The sequence below is a fragment of the Oncorhynchus kisutch genome, linkage group LG20 (assembly GCF_002021735.2).
Source record: "Oncorhynchus kisutch isolate 150728-3 linkage group LG20, Okis_V2, whole genome shotgun sequence".
In the NCBI taxonomy this organism is placed as follows: domain Eukaryota; kingdom Metazoa; phylum Chordata; class Actinopteri; order Salmoniformes; family Salmonidae; genus Oncorhynchus; species Oncorhynchus kisutch.
Genome location: NC_034193.2, coordinates 33,118,450 through 33,134,329, shown reverse-complemented (window position 1 = coordinate 33,134,329; position 15,880 = coordinate 33,118,450). Strand labels below are relative to the sequence as shown.

At 39.0% G+C, this 15,880-nt stretch overlaps 25 non-coding genes across 25 annotated transcripts; all 25 read right to left on the bottom strand.

Moving 5' to 3' along the window:
* Positions 1-1,130: 1,130 nt before the first annotated feature.
* Positions 1,131-1,203, bottom strand: trnar-ucg (transfer RNA arginine (anticodon UCG)). Its single transcript has one exon. It is a non-coding gene; the product is annotated as a tRNA-Arg (tRNA).
* Positions 1,204-1,766: 563 nt separating this feature from the next.
* On the bottom strand, positions 1,767-1,839 carry trnar-ucg (transfer RNA arginine (anticodon UCG)). The gene has a single exon. It is a non-coding gene; the product is annotated as a tRNA-Arg (tRNA).
* A 286-nt stretch (positions 1,840-2,125) lies between these two features.
* On the bottom strand, positions 2,126-2,198 carry trnar-ucg (transfer RNA arginine (anticodon UCG)). Its single transcript has one exon. It is a non-coding gene; the product is annotated as a tRNA-Arg (tRNA).
* Positions 2,199-2,843: 645 nt separating this feature from the next.
* On the bottom strand, positions 2,844-2,916 carry trnar-ucg (transfer RNA arginine (anticodon UCG)). Its single transcript has one exon. It is a non-coding gene; the product is annotated as a tRNA-Arg (tRNA).
* Positions 2,917-3,479: 563 nt separating this feature from the next.
* On the bottom strand, positions 3,480-3,552 carry trnar-ucg (transfer RNA arginine (anticodon UCG)). Its single transcript has one exon. It is a non-coding gene; the product is annotated as a tRNA-Arg (tRNA).
* A 286-nt stretch (positions 3,553-3,838) lies between these two features.
* On the bottom strand, positions 3,839-3,911 carry trnar-ucg (transfer RNA arginine (anticodon UCG)). The gene has a single exon. It is a non-coding gene; the product is annotated as a tRNA-Arg (tRNA).
* A 286-nt stretch (positions 3,912-4,197) lies between these two features.
* Positions 4,198-4,270, bottom strand: trnar-ucg (transfer RNA arginine (anticodon UCG)). Its single transcript has one exon. It is a non-coding gene; the product is annotated as a tRNA-Arg (tRNA).
* Positions 4,271-4,556: 286 nt separating this feature from the next.
* Positions 4,557-4,629, bottom strand: trnar-ucg (transfer RNA arginine (anticodon UCG)). Its single transcript has one exon. It is a non-coding gene; the product is annotated as a tRNA-Arg (tRNA).
* Positions 4,630-5,192: 563 nt separating this feature from the next.
* trnar-ucg (transfer RNA arginine (anticodon UCG)) lies at positions 5,193-5,265 on the bottom strand. Its single transcript has one exon. It is a non-coding gene; the product is annotated as a tRNA-Arg (tRNA).
* Positions 5,266-5,551: 286 nt separating this feature from the next.
* On the bottom strand, positions 5,552-5,624 carry trnar-ucg (transfer RNA arginine (anticodon UCG)). The gene has a single exon. It is a non-coding gene; the product is annotated as a tRNA-Arg (tRNA).
* A 286-nt stretch (positions 5,625-5,910) lies between these two features.
* Positions 5,911-5,983, bottom strand: trnar-ucg (transfer RNA arginine (anticodon UCG)). Its single transcript has one exon. It is a non-coding gene; the product is annotated as a tRNA-Arg (tRNA).
* Positions 5,984-6,269: 286 nt separating this feature from the next.
* On the bottom strand, positions 6,270-6,342 carry trnar-ucg (transfer RNA arginine (anticodon UCG)). Its single transcript has one exon. It is a non-coding gene; the product is annotated as a tRNA-Arg (tRNA).
* A 286-nt stretch (positions 6,343-6,628) lies between these two features.
* On the bottom strand, positions 6,629-6,701 carry trnar-ucg (transfer RNA arginine (anticodon UCG)). Its single transcript has one exon. It is a non-coding gene; the product is annotated as a tRNA-Arg (tRNA).
* Positions 6,702-7,264: 563 nt separating this feature from the next.
* Positions 7,265-7,337, bottom strand: trnar-ucg (transfer RNA arginine (anticodon UCG)). Its single transcript has one exon. It is a non-coding gene; the product is annotated as a tRNA-Arg (tRNA).
* Positions 7,338-8,259: 922 nt separating this feature from the next.
* On the bottom strand, positions 8,260-8,332 carry trnar-ucg (transfer RNA arginine (anticodon UCG)). Its single transcript has one exon. It is a non-coding gene; the product is annotated as a tRNA-Arg (tRNA).
* Positions 8,333-9,570: 1,238 nt separating this feature from the next.
* Positions 9,571-9,643, bottom strand: trnar-ucg (transfer RNA arginine (anticodon UCG)). Its single transcript has one exon. It is a non-coding gene; the product is annotated as a tRNA-Arg (tRNA).
* Positions 9,644-9,929: 286 nt separating this feature from the next.
* trnar-ucg (transfer RNA arginine (anticodon UCG)) lies at positions 9,930-10,002 on the bottom strand. The gene has a single exon. It is a non-coding gene; the product is annotated as a tRNA-Arg (tRNA).
* Positions 10,003-10,180: 178 nt separating this feature from the next.
* On the bottom strand, positions 10,181-10,253 carry trnar-ucg (transfer RNA arginine (anticodon UCG)). The gene has a single exon. It is a non-coding gene; the product is annotated as a tRNA-Arg (tRNA).
* Positions 10,254-11,132: 879 nt separating this feature from the next.
* On the bottom strand, positions 11,133-11,205 carry trnar-ucg (transfer RNA arginine (anticodon UCG)). Its single transcript has one exon. It is a non-coding gene; the product is annotated as a tRNA-Arg (tRNA).
* Positions 11,206-11,491: 286 nt separating this feature from the next.
* Positions 11,492-11,564, bottom strand: trnar-ucg (transfer RNA arginine (anticodon UCG)). The gene has a single exon. It is a non-coding gene; the product is annotated as a tRNA-Arg (tRNA).
* Positions 11,565-12,443: 879 nt separating this feature from the next.
* trnar-ucg (transfer RNA arginine (anticodon UCG)) lies at positions 12,444-12,516 on the bottom strand. Its single transcript has one exon. It is a non-coding gene; the product is annotated as a tRNA-Arg (tRNA).
* A 1,238-nt stretch (positions 12,517-13,754) lies between these two features.
* On the bottom strand, positions 13,755-13,827 carry trnar-ucg (transfer RNA arginine (anticodon UCG)). The gene has a single exon. It is a non-coding gene; the product is annotated as a tRNA-Arg (tRNA).
* A 286-nt stretch (positions 13,828-14,113) lies between these two features.
* trnar-ucg (transfer RNA arginine (anticodon UCG)) lies at positions 14,114-14,186 on the bottom strand. Its single transcript has one exon. It is a non-coding gene; the product is annotated as a tRNA-Arg (tRNA).
* Positions 14,187-15,065: 879 nt separating this feature from the next.
* trnar-ucg (transfer RNA arginine (anticodon UCG)) lies at positions 15,066-15,138 on the bottom strand. Its single transcript has one exon. It is a non-coding gene; the product is annotated as a tRNA-Arg (tRNA).
* A 286-nt stretch (positions 15,139-15,424) lies between these two features.
* Positions 15,425-15,497, bottom strand: trnar-ucg (transfer RNA arginine (anticodon UCG)). The gene has a single exon. It is a non-coding gene; the product is annotated as a tRNA-Arg (tRNA).
* Positions 15,498-15,880: the final 383 nt, after the last annotated feature.

Here is a 15,880-nt window from a genome sequence, read left to right as displayed (position 1 = left end):
CTGTCCGAATGAGGAAAGCTAGTGATTTTTAACAAGTACAAAGATACTCTTTCCTTCAATCTTGTGATGCATATTCAGACACAATAATTCTCAGGCCTTGCAGTCTTAGATTATTAAAGTTGAACAACAATGTCCAAGCTTTTCAAAGCAACAAGACCAATGCCTTATTTAGGGAAATTGCAAACATGTACGAATTAGCTGAGCTAATGAAATTAAATGACCCTATTTGACATCATACAGACTTTGCTATGCAACAGTGGACATCAAAGTTGTGAACCTGTCCGAATGAGGAAAGCTCGTGATATTTAACAAGTAAGAAGAGACCTTTTCCCTCAATCTTGCGATGCCGAATCAGACACAATATTTCTCAGGCCTTTCAGTCTTAGATTATAAAAGTTGAACAACAGTGTCCAAGCTTTTCAAAGCAATGAGACCAATGCCTTATTTCGGGAATTTGAAAACATGTTCAAATTAGCTGAGCTAATGAAATTAAACGACCACGAAGGGACTCGAACACTCAATCTTCTGATTCGAAGTCAGACGCCTTAGCCATTAGGCTACGCAGTCTATGTGATACATTCCTATTTGACATCATACAGACTTTGCTATGCCACAGTAGACATCAAAGTTGTGAACCTGTCCGAATGAGGAAAGCTAGTGATTTTTAACAAGTACAAAGATACTCTTTCCTTCAATCTTGTGATGCATATTCAGACACAATACTTCTCAGGCCTTGCAGTCTTAGATTATTAAAGTTGTACAACAATGTCCAAGCTTTTCAAAGCAATGAGACCAATGCCTTATTTCGGGAATTTGCAAACAAGTTCAAATTAGCTGAGCTAATGAAATTAAATGACCCTATTTGACATCATACAGACTTTGCTATGCAACAGTGGACATCAAAGTTGTGAACCTGTCCGAATGAGGAAAGCTCGTGATATTTAACAAGTAAGAAGAGACCTTTTCCCTCAATCTTGCGATGCCGAATCAGACACAATATTTCTCAGGCCTTTCAGTCTTAGATTATAAAAGTTGAACAACAATGTCCAAGCTTTTCAAAGCAATGAGACCAATGCCTTATTTCGGGAATTTGCAAACATGTTCAAATTAGCTGAGCTAATGAAATTAAACGACCACGAAGGGACTCGAACCCTCAATCTTCTGATTCGAAGTCAGACGCCTTATCCATTAGGCCACGCAGTCTATGTGATACATCCCTATTTGACATCATACAGACTTTGCTATGCCACAGTAGACATCAAAGTTGTGAACCTGTCCGAATGAGGAAAGCTAGTGATTTTTAACAAGTACAAAGATACTCTTTCCTTCAATCTTGTGATGCATATTCAGACACAATAATTCTCAGGCCTTGCAGTCTTAGATTATTAAAGTTGAACAACAATGTCCAAGCTTTTCAAAGCAACAAGACCAATGCCTTATTTAGGGAAATTGCAAACATGTACGAATTAGCTGAGCTAATGAAATTAAATGACCCTATTTGACATCATACAGACTTTGCTATGCAACAGTGGACATCAAAGTTGTGAACCTGTCCGAATGAGGAAAGCTCGTGATATTTAACAAGTAAGAAGAGACCTTTTCCCTCAATCTTGCGATGCCGAATCAGACACAATATTTCTCAGGCCTTTCAGTCTTAGATTATAAAAGTTGAACAACAATGTCCAAGCTTTTCAAAGCAATGAGACCAATGCCTTATTTCGGGAATTTGCAAACATGTTCAAATTAGCTGAGCTAATGAAATTAAACGACCACGAAGGGACTCGAACCCTCAATCTTCTGATTCGAAGTCAGACGCCTTATCCATTTGGCCACGCAGTCTATGTGATACATCCCTATTTGACATCATACAGATTTTGCTATGCCACAGTAGACATCAAAGTTGTGAACCTGTCCAAATGAGGAAAGCTAGTGATATTTAACAAGTAAGAAGAGACCTTTTCCCTCAATCTTGCGATGCCGAATCAGACACAATATTTCTCAGGCCTTTCAGTCTTAGATTATAAAAGTTGAACAACAGTGTCCAAGCTTTTCAAAGCAATGAGACCAATGCCTTATTTCGGGAATTTGAAAACATGTTCAAATTAGCTGAGCTAATGAAATTAAACGACCACGAAGGGACTCGAACCCTCAATCTTCTGATTCGAAGTCAGATGCCTTAGCCATTAGGCCACGCAGTCTATGTGATACATCCCTATTTGACATCATACAGATTTTGCTATGCCACAGTAGACATCAAAGTTGTGAACCTGTCCAAATGAGGAAAGCTAGTGATATTTAACAAGTAAGAAGAGACCTTTTCCCTCAATCTTGCGATGCCGAATCAGACACAATATTTCTCAGGCCTTTCAGTCTTAGATTATAAAAGTTGAACAACAGTGTCCAAGCTTTTCAAAGCAATGAGACCAATGCCTTATTTCGGGAATTTGAAAACATGTTCAAATTAGCTGAGCTAATGAAATTAAAAGACCACGAAGGGACTCGAACCCTCAATCTTCTGATTCGAAGTCAGATGCCTTAGCCATTAGGCCACGCAGTCTATGTGATACATTCCTATTTGACATCATACAGACTTTGCTATGCCACAGTAGACATCAAAGTTGTGAACCTGTCCGAATGAGGAAAGCTAGTGATTTTTAACAAGTACAAAGATACTCTTTCCTTCAATCTTGTGATGCATATTCAGACACAATACTTCTCAGGCATTGCAGTCTTAGATTATTAAAGTTGTACAACAATGTCCAAGCTTTTCAAAGCAATGAGACCAATGCCTTATTTCGGGAATTTGCAAACAAGTTCAAATTAGCTGAGCTAATGAAATTAAACGACCACGAAGGGACTCGAACCCTCAATCTTCTGATTCGAAGTCAGACGCCTTATCCATTAGGCCACGCAGTCTATGTGATACATCCCTATTTGACATCATACAGACTTTGCTATGCCACAGTAGACATCAAAGTTGTGAACCTGTCCGAATGAGGAAAGCTAGTGATTTTTAACAAGTACAAAGATACTCTTTCCTTCAATCTTGTGATGCATATTCAGACACAATAATTCTCAGGCCTTGCAGACTTAGATTATTAAAGTTGAACAACAATGTCCAAGCTTTTCAAAGCAACAAGACCAATGCCTTATTTAGGGAAATTGCAAACATGTACGAATTAGCTGAGCTAATGAAATTAAATGACCCTATTTGACATCATACAGACTTTGCTATGCAACAGTGGACATCAAAGTTGTGAACCTGTCCGAATGAGGAAAGCTCGTGATATTTAACAAGTAAGAAGAGACCTTTTCCCTCAATCTTGCGATGCCGAATCAGACACAATATTTCTCAGGCCTTTCAGTCTTAGATTATAAAAGTTGAACAACAATGTCCAAGCTTTTCAAAGCAATGAGACCAATGCCTTATTTCGGGAATTTGCAAACATGTTCAAATTAGCTGAGCTAATGAAATTAAACGACCACGAAGGGACTCGAACCCTCAATCTTCTGATTCGAAGTCAGATGCCTTAGCCATTAGGCCACGCAGTCTATGTGATACATCCCTATTTGACATCATACAGATTTTGCTATGCCACAGTAGACATCAAAGTTGTGAACCTGTCCAAATGAGGAAAGCTAGTGATATTTAACAAGTAAGAAGAGACCTTTTCCCTCAATCTTGCGATGCCGAATCAGACACAATATTTCTCAGGCCTTTCAGTCTTAGATTATAAAAGTTGAACAACAATGTCCAAGCTTTTCAAAGCAATGAGACCAATGCCTTATTTCGGGAATTTGCAAACATGTTCAAATTAGCTGAGCTAATGAAATTAAACGACCACGAAGGGACTCGAACCCTCAATCTTCTGATTCGAAGTCAGACGCCTTATCCATTTGGCCACGCAGTCTATGTGATACATCCCTATTTGACATCATACAGATTTTGCTATGCCACAGTAGACATCAAAGTTGTGAACCTGTCCAAATGAGGAAAGCTAGTGATATTTAACAAGTAAGAAGAGACCTTTTCCCTCAATCTTGCGATGCCGAATCAGACACAATATTTCTCAGGCCTTTCAGTCTTAGATTATAAAAGTTGAACAACAGTGTCCAAGCTTTTCAAAGCAATGAGACCAATGCCTTATTTCGGGAATTTGAAAACATGTTCAAATTAGCTGAGCTAATGAAATTAAACGACCACGAAGGGACTCGAACCCTCAATCTTCTGATTCGAAGTCAGATGCCTTAGCCATTAGGCCACGCAGTCTATGTGATACATCCCTATTTGACATCATACAGATTTTGCTATGCCACAGTAGACATCAAAGTTGTGAACCTGTCCAAATGAGGAAAGCTAGTGATATTTAACAAGTAAGAAGAGACCTTTTCCCTCAATCTTGCGATGCCGAATCAGACACAATATTTCTCAGGCCTTTCAGTCTTAGATTATAAAAGTTGAACAACAGTGTCCAAGCTTTTCAAAGCAATGAGACCAATGCCTTATTTCGGGAATTTGAAAACATGTTCAAATTAGCTGAGCTAATGAAATTAAAAGACCACGAAGGGACTCGAACCCTCAATCTTCTGATTCGAAGTCAGACGCCTTATCCATTAGGCCACGCAGTCTATGTGATACATCCCTATTTGACATCATACAGACTTTGCTATGCCACAGTAGACATCAAAGTTGTGAACCTGTCCGAATGAGGAAAGCTAGTGATTTTTAACAAGTACAAAGATACTCTTTCCTTCAATCTTGTGATGCATATTCAGACACAATAATTCTCAGGCCTTGCAGACTTAGATTATTAAAGTTGAACAACAATGTCCAAGCTTTTCAAAGCAACAAGACCAATGCCTTATTTAGGGAAATTGCAAACATGTACGAATTAGCTGAGCTAATGAAATTAAATGACCCTATTTGACATCATACAGACTTTGCTATGCAACAGTGGACATCAAAGTTGTGAACCTGTCCGAATGAGGAAAGCTCGTGATATTTAACAAGTAAGAAGAGACCTTTTCCCTCAATCTTGCGATGCCGAATCAGACACAATATTTCTCAGGCCTTTCAGTCTTAGATTATAAAAGTTGAACAACAATGTCCAAGCTTTTCAAAGCAATGAGACCAATGCCTTATTTCGGGAATTTGCAAACATGTTCAAATTAGCTGAGCTAATGAAATTAAACGACCACGAAGGGACTCGAACCCTCAATCTTCTGATTCGAAGTCAGACGCCTTATCCATTAGGCCACGCAGTCTATGTGATACATCCCTATTTGACATCATACAGATTTTGCTATGCCACAGTAGACATCAAAGTTGTGAACCTGTCCAAATGAGGAAAGCTAGTGATATTTAACAAGTAAGAAGAGACCTTTTCCCTCAATCTTGCGATGCCGAATCAGACACAATATTTCTCAGGCCTTTCAGTCTTAGATTATAAAAGTTGAACAACAGTGTCCAAGCTTTTCAAAGCAATGAGACCAATGCCTTATTTCGGGAATTTGAAAACATGTTCAAATTAGCTGAGCTAATGAAATTAAACGACCACGAAGGGACTCGAACCCTCAATCTTCTGATTCGAAGTCAGATGCCTTAGCCATTAGGCCACGCAGTCTATGTGATACATCCCTATTTGACATCATACAGATTTTGCTATGCCACAGTAGACATCAAAGTTGTGAACCTGTCCAAATGAGGAAAGCTAGTGATATTTAACAAGTAAGAAGAGACCTTTTCCCTCAATCTTGCGATGCCGAATCAGACACAATATTTCTCAGGCCTTTCAGTCTTAGATTATAAAAGTTGAACAACAGTGTGCAAGCTTTTCAAAGCAATGAGACCAATGCCTTATTTCGGGAATTTGAAAACATGTTCAAATTAGCTGAGCTAATGAAATTAAACGACCACGAAGGGACTCGAACCCTCAATCTTCTGATTCGAAGTCAGATGCCTTAGCCATTAGGCCACGCAGTCTATGTGATACATCCCTATTTGACATCATACAGATTTTGCTATGCCACAGTAGACATCAAAGTTGTGAACCTGTCCAAATGAGGAAAGCTAGTGATTTTTAACAAGTAAGAAGAGACCTTTTCCCTCAATCTTGCGATGCCGAATCAGACACAATATTTCTCAGGCCTTTCAGTCTTAGATTATAAAAGTTGAACAACAGTGTCCAAGCTTTTCAAAGCAATGAGACCAATGCCTTATTTCGGGAATTTGAAAACATGTTCAAATTAGCTGAGCTAATGAAATTAAACGACCACGAAGGGACTCGAACCCTCAATCTTCTGATTCGAAGTCAGATGCCTTAGCCATTAGGCCACGCAGTCTATGTGATACATTCCTATTTGACATCATACAGACTTTGCTATGCCACAGTAGACGTCAAAGTTGTGAACCTGTCCGAATGAGGAAAGCTAGTGATTTTTAACAAGTACAAAGATACTCTTTCCTTCAATCTTGTGATGCATATTCAGACACAATACTTCTCAGGCATTGCAGTCTTAGATTATTAAAGTTGTACAACAATGTCCAAGCTTTTCAAAGCAATGAGACCAATGCCTTATTTCAGGAATTTGCAAACATGTTCAAATTAGCTGAGCTAATGAAATTAAGTGACCACGAAGGGACTCGAACCCTCAATCTTCTGATTCGAAGTCAGACGCCTTAGCCATTAGGCCACGCAGTCTATGTGATACATTCCTATTTGACATCATACAGACTTTGCTATGCCACAGTAGACATCAAAGTTGTGAACCTGTCCGAATGAGGAAAGCTAGTGATTTTTAACAAGTACAAAGATACTCTTTCCTTCAATCTTGTGATGCATATTCAGACACAATAATTCTCAGGCCTTGCAGTCTTAGATTATTAAAGTTGTACAACAATGTCCAAGCTTTTCAAAGCAATGAGACCAATGCCTTATTTCAGGAATTTGCAAACATGTTCAAATTAGCTGAGCTAATGAAATTAAGTGACCCTATTTGACATCATACAGACTTTGCTATGCAACAGTGGACATCAAAGTTGTGAACCTGTCCGAATGAGGAAAGCTCGTGATATTTAACAAGTAAGAAGAGACCTTTTCCCTCAATCTTGCGATGCCGAATCAGACACAATATTTCTCAGGCCTTTCAGTCTTAGATTATAAAAGTTGAACAACAATGTCCAAGCTTTTCAAAGCAATGAGACCAATGCCTTATTTCGGGAATTTGCAAACATGTTCAAATTAGCTGAGCTAATGAAATTAAACGACCACGAAGGGACTCGAACCCTCAATCTTCTGATTCGAAGTCAGACGCCTTATCCATTAGGCCACGCAGTCTATGTGATACATCCCTATTTGACATCATACAGACTTTGCTATGCCACAGTAGACATCAAAGTTGTGAACCTGTCCGAATGAGGAAAGCTAGTGATTTTTAACAAGTACAAAGATACTCTTTCCTTCAATCTTGTGATGCATATTCAGACACAATAATTCTCAGGCCTTGCAGTCTTAGATTATTAAAGTTGAACAACAATGTCCAAGCTTTTCAAAGCAACAAGACCAATGCCTTATTTAGGGAAATTGCAAACATGTACGAATTAGCTGAGCTAATGAAATTAAATGACCCTATTTGACATCATACAGACTTTGCTATGCAACAGTGGACATCAAAGTTGTGAACCTGTCCGAATGAGGAAAGCTCGTGATATTTAACAAGTAAGAAGAGACCTTTTCCCTCAATCTTGCGATGCCGAATCAGACACAATATTTCTCAGGCCTTTCAGTCTTAGATTATAAAAGTTGAACAACAATGTCCAAGCTTTTCAAAGCAATGAGACCAATGCCTTATTTCGGGAATTTGCAAACATGTTCAAATTAGCTGAGCTAATGAAATTAAACGACCACGAAGGGACTCGAACCCTCAATCTTCTGATTCGAAGTCAGACGCCTTATCCATTAGGGCACGCAGTCTATGTGATACATCCCTATTTGACATCATACAGATTTTGCTATGCCACAGTAGACATCAAAGTTGTGAACCTGTCCAAATGAGGAAAGCTAGTGATATTTAACAAGTAAGAAGAGACCTTTTCCCTCAATCTTGCGATGCCGAATCAGACACAATATTTCTCAGGCCTTTCAGTCTTAGATTATAAAAGTTGAACAACAGTGTCCAAGCTTTTCAAAGCAATGAGACCAATGCCTTATTTCGGGAATTTGAAAACATGTTCAAATTAGCTGAGCTAATGAAATTAAACGACCACGAAGGGACTCGAACCCTCAATCTTCTGATTCGAAGTCAGACGCCTTATCCATTAGGCCACGCAGTCTATGTGATACATCCCTATTTGACATCATACAGATTTTGCTATGCCACAGTAGCCATCAAAGTTGTGAACCTGTCCAAATGAGGAAAGCTCGTGATATTTAACAAGTAAGAAGAGACCTTTTCCCTCAATCTTGCGATGCCGAATCAGACACAATATTTCTCAGGCCTTGCAGTCTTAGATTATTAAAGTTGTACAACAATGTCCAAGCTTTTCAAAGCAATGAGACCAATGCCTTATTTCGGGAATTTGCAAACATGTTCAAATTAGCTGAGCTAATGAAATTAAATGACCACGAAGGGACTCGAATCCTCAATCTTCTGATTCGAAGTCAGACGCCTTATCCATTAGGCCACGCAGTCTATGTGATACATCCCTATTTGACATCATACAGACTTTGCTATGCCACAGTAGACATCAAAGTTGTGAACCTGTCCGAATGAGGAAAGCTAGTGATTTTTAACAAGTACAAAGATACTCTTTCCTTCAATCTTGTGATGCATATTCAGACACAATAATTCTCAGGCCTTGCAGTCTTAGATTATTAAAGTTGAACAACAATGTCCAAGCTTTTCAAAGCAACAAGACCAATGCCTTATTTAGGGAAATTGCAAACATGTACGAATTAGCTGAGCTAATGAAATTAAATGACCCTATTTGACATCATACAGACTTTGCTATGCAACAGTGGACATCAAAGTTGTGAACCTGTCCGAATGAGGAAAGCTCGTGATATTTAACAAGTAAGAAGAGACCTTTTCCCTCAATCTTGCGATGCCGAATCAGACACAATATTTCTCAGGCCTTTCAGTCTTAGATTATAAAAGTTGAACAACAATGTCCAAGCTTTTCAAAGCAATGAGACCAATGCCTTATTTCGGGAATTTGCAAACATGTTCAAATTAGCTGAGCTAATGAAATTAAACGACCACGAAGGGACTCGAACCCTCAATCTTCTGATTCGAAGTCAGACGCCTTATCCATTAGGCCACGCTATGCCACAGTAGACATCAAAGTTGTGAACCTGTCCAAATGAGGAAAGCTAGTGATATTTAACAAGTAAGAAGAGACCTTTTCCCTCAATCTTGCGATGCCGAATCAGACACAATATTTCTCAGGCCTTTCAGTCTTAGATTATAAAAGTTGAACAACAGTGTCCAAGCTTTTCAAAGCAATGAGACCAATGCCTTATTTCGGGAATTTGAAAACATGTTCAAATTAGCTGAGCTAATGAAATTAAACGACCACGAAGGGACTCGAACCCTCAATCTTCTGATTCGAAGTCAGATGCCTTAGCCATTAGGCCACGCAGTCTATGTGATACATTCCTATTTGACATCATACAGACTTTGCTATGCCACAGTAGACATCAAAGTTGTGAACCTGTCCGAATGAGGAAAGCTAGTGATTTTTAACAAGTACAAAGATACTCTTTCCTTCAATCTTGTGATGCATATTCAGACACAATACTTCTCAGGCATTGCAGTCTTAGATTATTAAAGTTGTACAACAATGTCCAAGCTTTTCAAAGCAATGAGACCAATGCCTTATTTCGGGAATTTGCAAACAAGTTCAAATTAGCTGAGCTAATGAAATTAAACGACCACGAAGGGACTCGAACCCTCAATCTTCTGATTCGAAGTCAGACGCCTTATCCATTAGGCCACGCAGTCTATGTGATACATCCCTATTTGACATCATACAGACTTTGCTATGCCACAGTAGACATCAAAGTTGTGAACCTGTCCGAATGAGGAAAGCTAGTGATTTTTAACAAGTAAGCAATGAGACCAATGCCTTATTTCGGGAATTTGCAAACAAGTTCAAATTAGCTGAGCTAATGAAATTAAACGACCACGAAGGGACTCGAACCCTCAATCTTCTGATTCGAAGTCAGACGCCTTATCCATTAGGCCACGCAGTCTATGTGATACATCCCTATTTGACATCATACAGACTTTGCTATGCCACAGTAGACATCAAAGTTGTGAACCTGTCCGAATGAGGAAAGCTAGTGATTTTTAACAAGTACAAAGATACTCTTTCCTTCAATCTTGTGATGCATATTCAGACACAATAATTCTCAGGCCTTGCAGTCTTAGATTATTAGAGTTGAACAACAATGTCCAAGCTTTTCAAAGCAACAAGACCAATGCCTTATTTAGGGAAATTGCAAACATGTACGAATTAGCTGAGCTAATGAAATTAAATGACCCTATTTGACATCATACAGACTTTGCTATGCAACAGTGGACATCAAAGTTGTGAACCTGTCCGAATGAGGAAAGCTCGTGATATTTAACAAGTAAGAAGAGACCTTTTCCCTCAATCTTGCGATGCCGAATCAGACACAATATTTCTCAGGCCTTTCAGTCTTAGATTATAAAAGTTGAACAACAATGTCCAAGCTTTTCAAAGCAATGAGACCAATGCCTTATTTCGGGAATTTGCAAACATGTTCAAATTAGCTGAGCTAATGAAATTAAACGACCACGAAGGGACTCGAACCCTCAATCTTCTGATTCGAAGTCAGACGCCTTATCCATTAGGCCACGCTATGCCACAGTAGACATCAAAGTTGTGAACCTGTCCAAATGAGGAAAGCTAGTGATATTTAACAAGTAAGAAGAGACCTTTTCCCTCAATCTTGCGATGCCGAATCAGACACAATATTTCTCAGGCCTTTCAGTCTTAGATTATAAAAGTTGAACAACAGTGTCCAAGCTTTTCAAAGCAATGAGACCAATGCCTTATTTCGGGAATTTGAAAACATGTTCAAATTAGCTGAGCTAATGAAATTAAACGACCACGAAGGGACTCGAACCCTCAATCTTCTGATTCGAAGTCAGATGCCTTAGCCATTAGGCCACGCAGTCTATGTGATACATTCCTATTTGACATCATACAGACTTTGCTATGCCACAGTAGACATCAAAGTTGTGAACCTGTCCGAATGAGGAAAGCTAGTGATTTTTAACAAGTACAAAGATACTCTTTCCTTCAATCTTGTGATGCATATTCAGACACAATACTTCTCAGGCATTGCAGTCTTAGATTATTAAAGTTGTACAACAATGTCCAAGCTTTTCAAAGCAATGAGACCAATGCCTTATTTCGGGAATTTGCAAACAAGTTCAAATTAGCTGAGCTAATGAAATTAAACGACCACGAAGGGACTCGAACCCTCAATCTTCTGATTCGAAGTCAGACGCCTTATCCATTAGGCCACGCAGTCTATGTGATACATCCCTATTTGACATCATACAGACTTTGCTATGCCACAGTAGACATCAAAGTTGTGAACCTGTCCGAATGAGGAAAGCTAGTGATTTTTAACAAGTACAAAGATACTCTTTCCTTCAATCTTGTGATGCATATTCAGACACAATAATTCTCAGGCCTTGCAGTCTTAGATTATTAGAGTTGAACAACAATGTCCAAGCTTTTCAAAGCAACAAGACCAATGCCTTATTTAGGGAAATTGCAAACATGTACGAATTAGCTGAGCTAATGAAATTAAATGACCCTATTTGACATCATACAGACTTTGCTATGCAACAGTGGACATCAAAGTTGTGAACCTGTCCGAATGAGGAAAGCTCGTGATATTTAACAAGTAAGAAGAGACCTTTTCCCTCAATCTTGCGATGCCGAATCAGACACAATATTTCTCAGGCCTTTCAGTCTTAGATTATAAAAGTTGAACAACAATGTCCAAGCTTTTCAAAGCAATGAGACCAATGCCTTATTTCGGGAATTTGCAAACATGTTCAAATTAGCTGAGCTAATGAAATTAAACGACCACGAAGGGACTCGAACCCTCAATCTTCTGATTCGAAGTCAGACGCCTTATCCATTAGGCCACGCTATGCCACAGTAGACATCAAAGTTGTGAACCTGTCCAAATGAGGAAAGCTAGTGATATTTAACAAGTAAGAAGAGACCTTTTCCCTCAATCTTGCGATGCCGAATCAGACACAATATTTCTCAGGCCTTTCAGTCTTAGATTATAAAAGTTGAACAACAGTGTCCAAGCTTTTCAAAGCAATGAGACCAATGCCTTATTTCGGGAATTTGAAAACATGTTCAAATTAGCTGAGCTAATGAAATTAAACGACCACGAAGGGACTCGAACCCTCAATCTTCTGATTCGAAGTCAGACGCCTTATCCATTAGGCCACGCAGTCTATGTGATACATCCCTATTTGACATCATACAGATTTTGCTATGCCACAGTAGCCATCAAAGTTGTGAACCTGTCCAAATGAGGAAAGCTCGTGATATTTAACAAGTAAGAAGAGACCTTTTCCCTCAATCTTGCGATGCCGAATCAGACACAATATTTCTCAGGCCTTGCAGTCTTAGATTATTAAAGTTGTACAACAATGTCCAAGCTTTTCAAAGCAATGAGACCAATGCCTTATTTCGGGAATTTGCAAACATGTTCAAATTAGCTGAGCTAATGAAATTAAATTACCACGAAGGGACTCGAATCCTCAATCTTCTGATTCGAAGTCAGACGCCTTATCCATTAGGCCACGCAGTCTATGTGATACATCCCTATTTGACATCATACAGACTTTGCTATGCCACAGTAGACATCAAAGTTGTGAACCTGTCCGAATGAGGAAAGCTCGTGATATTTAACAAGTAAGAAGAGACCTTTTCCCTCAATCTTGCGATGCCGAATCAGACACAATATTTCTCAGGCCTTTCAGTCTTAGATTATAAAAGTTGAACAACAATGTCCAAGCTTTTCAAAGCAACAAGACCAATGCCTTATTTAGGGAAATTGCAAACATGTACGAATTAGCTGAGCTAATGAAATTAAATGACCCTATTTGACATCATACAGACTTTGCTATGCAACAGTGGACATCAAAGTTGTGAACCTGTCCGAATGAGGAAAGCTCGTGATATTTAACAAGTAAGAAGAGACCTTTTCCCTCAATCTTGCGATGCCGAATCAGACACAATATTTCTCAGGCCTTTCAGTCTTAGATTATAAAAGTTGAACAACAATGTCCAAGCTTTTCAAAGCAATGAGACCAATGCCTTATTTCGGGAATTTGCAAACATGTTCAAATTAGCTGAGCTAATGAAATTAAACGACCACGAAGGGACTCGAACCCTCAATCTTCTGATTCGAAGTCAGACGCCTTATCCATTAGGCCACGCTATGCCACAGTAGACATCAAAGTTGTGAACCTGTCCAAATGAGGAAAGCTAGTGATATTTAACAAGTAAGAAGAGACCTTTTCCCTCAATCTTGCGATGCCGAATCAGACACAATATTTCTCAGGCCTTTCAGTCTTAGATTATAAAAGTTGAACAACAGTGTCCAAGCTTTTCAAAGCAATGAGACCAATGCCTTATTTCGGGAATTTGAAAACATGTTCAAATTAGCTGAGCTAATGAAATTAAACGACCACGAAGGGACTCGAACCCTCAATCTTCTGATTCGAAGTCAGATGCCTTAGCCATTAGGCCACGCAGTCTATGTGATACATTCCTATTTGACATCATACAGACTTTGCTATGCCACAGTAGACATCAAAGTTGTGAACCTGTCCGAATGAGGAAAGCTAGTGATTTTTAACAAGTACAAAGATACTCTTTCCTTCAATCTTGTGATGCATATTCAGACACAATACTTCTCAGGCATTGCAGTCTTAGATTATTAAAGTTGTACAACAATGTCCAAGCTTTTCAAAGCAATGAGACCAATGCCTTATTTCGGGAATTTGCAAACAAGTTCAAATTAGCTGAGCTAATGAAATTAAACGACCACGAAGGGACTCGAACCCTCAATCTTCTGATTCGAAGTCAGACGCCTTATCCATTAGGCCACGCAGTCTATGTGATACATCCCTATTTGACATCATACAGACTTTGCTATGCCACAGTAGACATCAAAGTTGTGAACCTGTCCGAATGAGGAAAGCTAGTGATTTTTAACAAGTACAAAGATACTCTTTCCTTCAATCTTGTGATGCATATTCAGACACAATAATTCTCAGGCCTTGCAGTCTTAGATTATTAGAGTTGAACAACAATGTCCAAGCTTTTCAAAGCAACAAGACCAATGCCTTATTTAGGGAAATTGCAAACATGTACGAATTAGCTGAGCTAATGAAATTAAATGACCCTATTTGACATCATACAGACTTTGCTATGCAACAGTGGACATCAAAGTTGTGAACCTGTCCGAATGAGGAAAGCTCGTGATATTTAACAAGTAAGAAGAGACCTTTTCCCTCAATCTTGCGATGCCGAATCAGACACAATATTTCTCAGGCCTTTCAGTCTTAGATTATAAAAGTTGAACAACAATGTCCAAGCTTTTCAAAGCAATGAGACCAATGCCTTATTTCGGGAATTTGCAAACATGTTCAAATTAGCTGAGCTAATGAAATTAAACGACCACGAAGGGACTCGAACCCTCAATCTTCTGATTCGAAGTCAGACGCCTTATCCATTAGGCCACGCTATGCCACAGTAGACATCAAAGTTGTGAACCTGTCCAAATGAGGAAAGCTAGTGATATTTAACAAGTAAGAAGAGACCTTTTCCCTCAATCTTGCGATGCCGAATCAGACACAATATTTCTCAGGCCTTTCAGTCTTAGATTATAAAAGTTGAACAACAGTGTCCAAGCTTTTCAAAGCAATGAGACCAATGCCTTATTTCGGGAATTTGAAAACATGTTCAAATTAGCTGAGCTAATGAAATTAAACGACCACGAAGGGACTCGAACCCTCAATCTTCTGATTCGAAGTCAGATGCCTTAGCCATTAGGCCACGCAGTCTATGTGATACATTCCTATTTGACATCATACAGACTTTGCTATGCCACAGTAGACATCAAAGTTGTGAACCTGTCCGAATGAGGAAAGCTAGTGATTTTTAACAAGTACAAAGATACTCTTTCCTTCAATCTTGTGATGCATATTCAGACACAATACTTCTCAGGCATTGCAGTCTTAGATTATTAAAGTTGTACAACAATGTCCAAGCTTTTCAAAGCAATGAGACCAATGCCTTATTTCGGGAATTTGAAAACATGTTCAAATTAGCTGAGCTAATGAAATTAAACGACCACGAAGGGACTCGAACCCTCAATCTTCTGATTCGAAGTCAGACGCCTTATCCATTAGGCCACGCAGTCTATGTGATACATCCCTATTTGACATCATACAGATTTTGCTATGCCACAGTAGCCATCAAAGTTGTGAACCTGTCCAAATGAGGAAAGCTCGTGATATTTAACAAGTAAGAAGAGACCTTTTCCCTCAATCTTGCGATGCCGAATCAGACACAATATTTCTCAGGCCTTGCAGTCTTAGATTATTAAAGTTGTACAACAATGTCCAAGCTTTTCAAAGCAATGAGACCAATGCCTTATTTCGGGAATTTGCAAACATGTTCAAATTAGCTGAGCTAATGAAATTAAATGACCACGAAGGGACTCGAATCCTCAATCTTCTGATTCGAAGTCAGACGCCTTATCCATTAGGCCACGCAGTCTATGTGATACATCCCTATTTGACA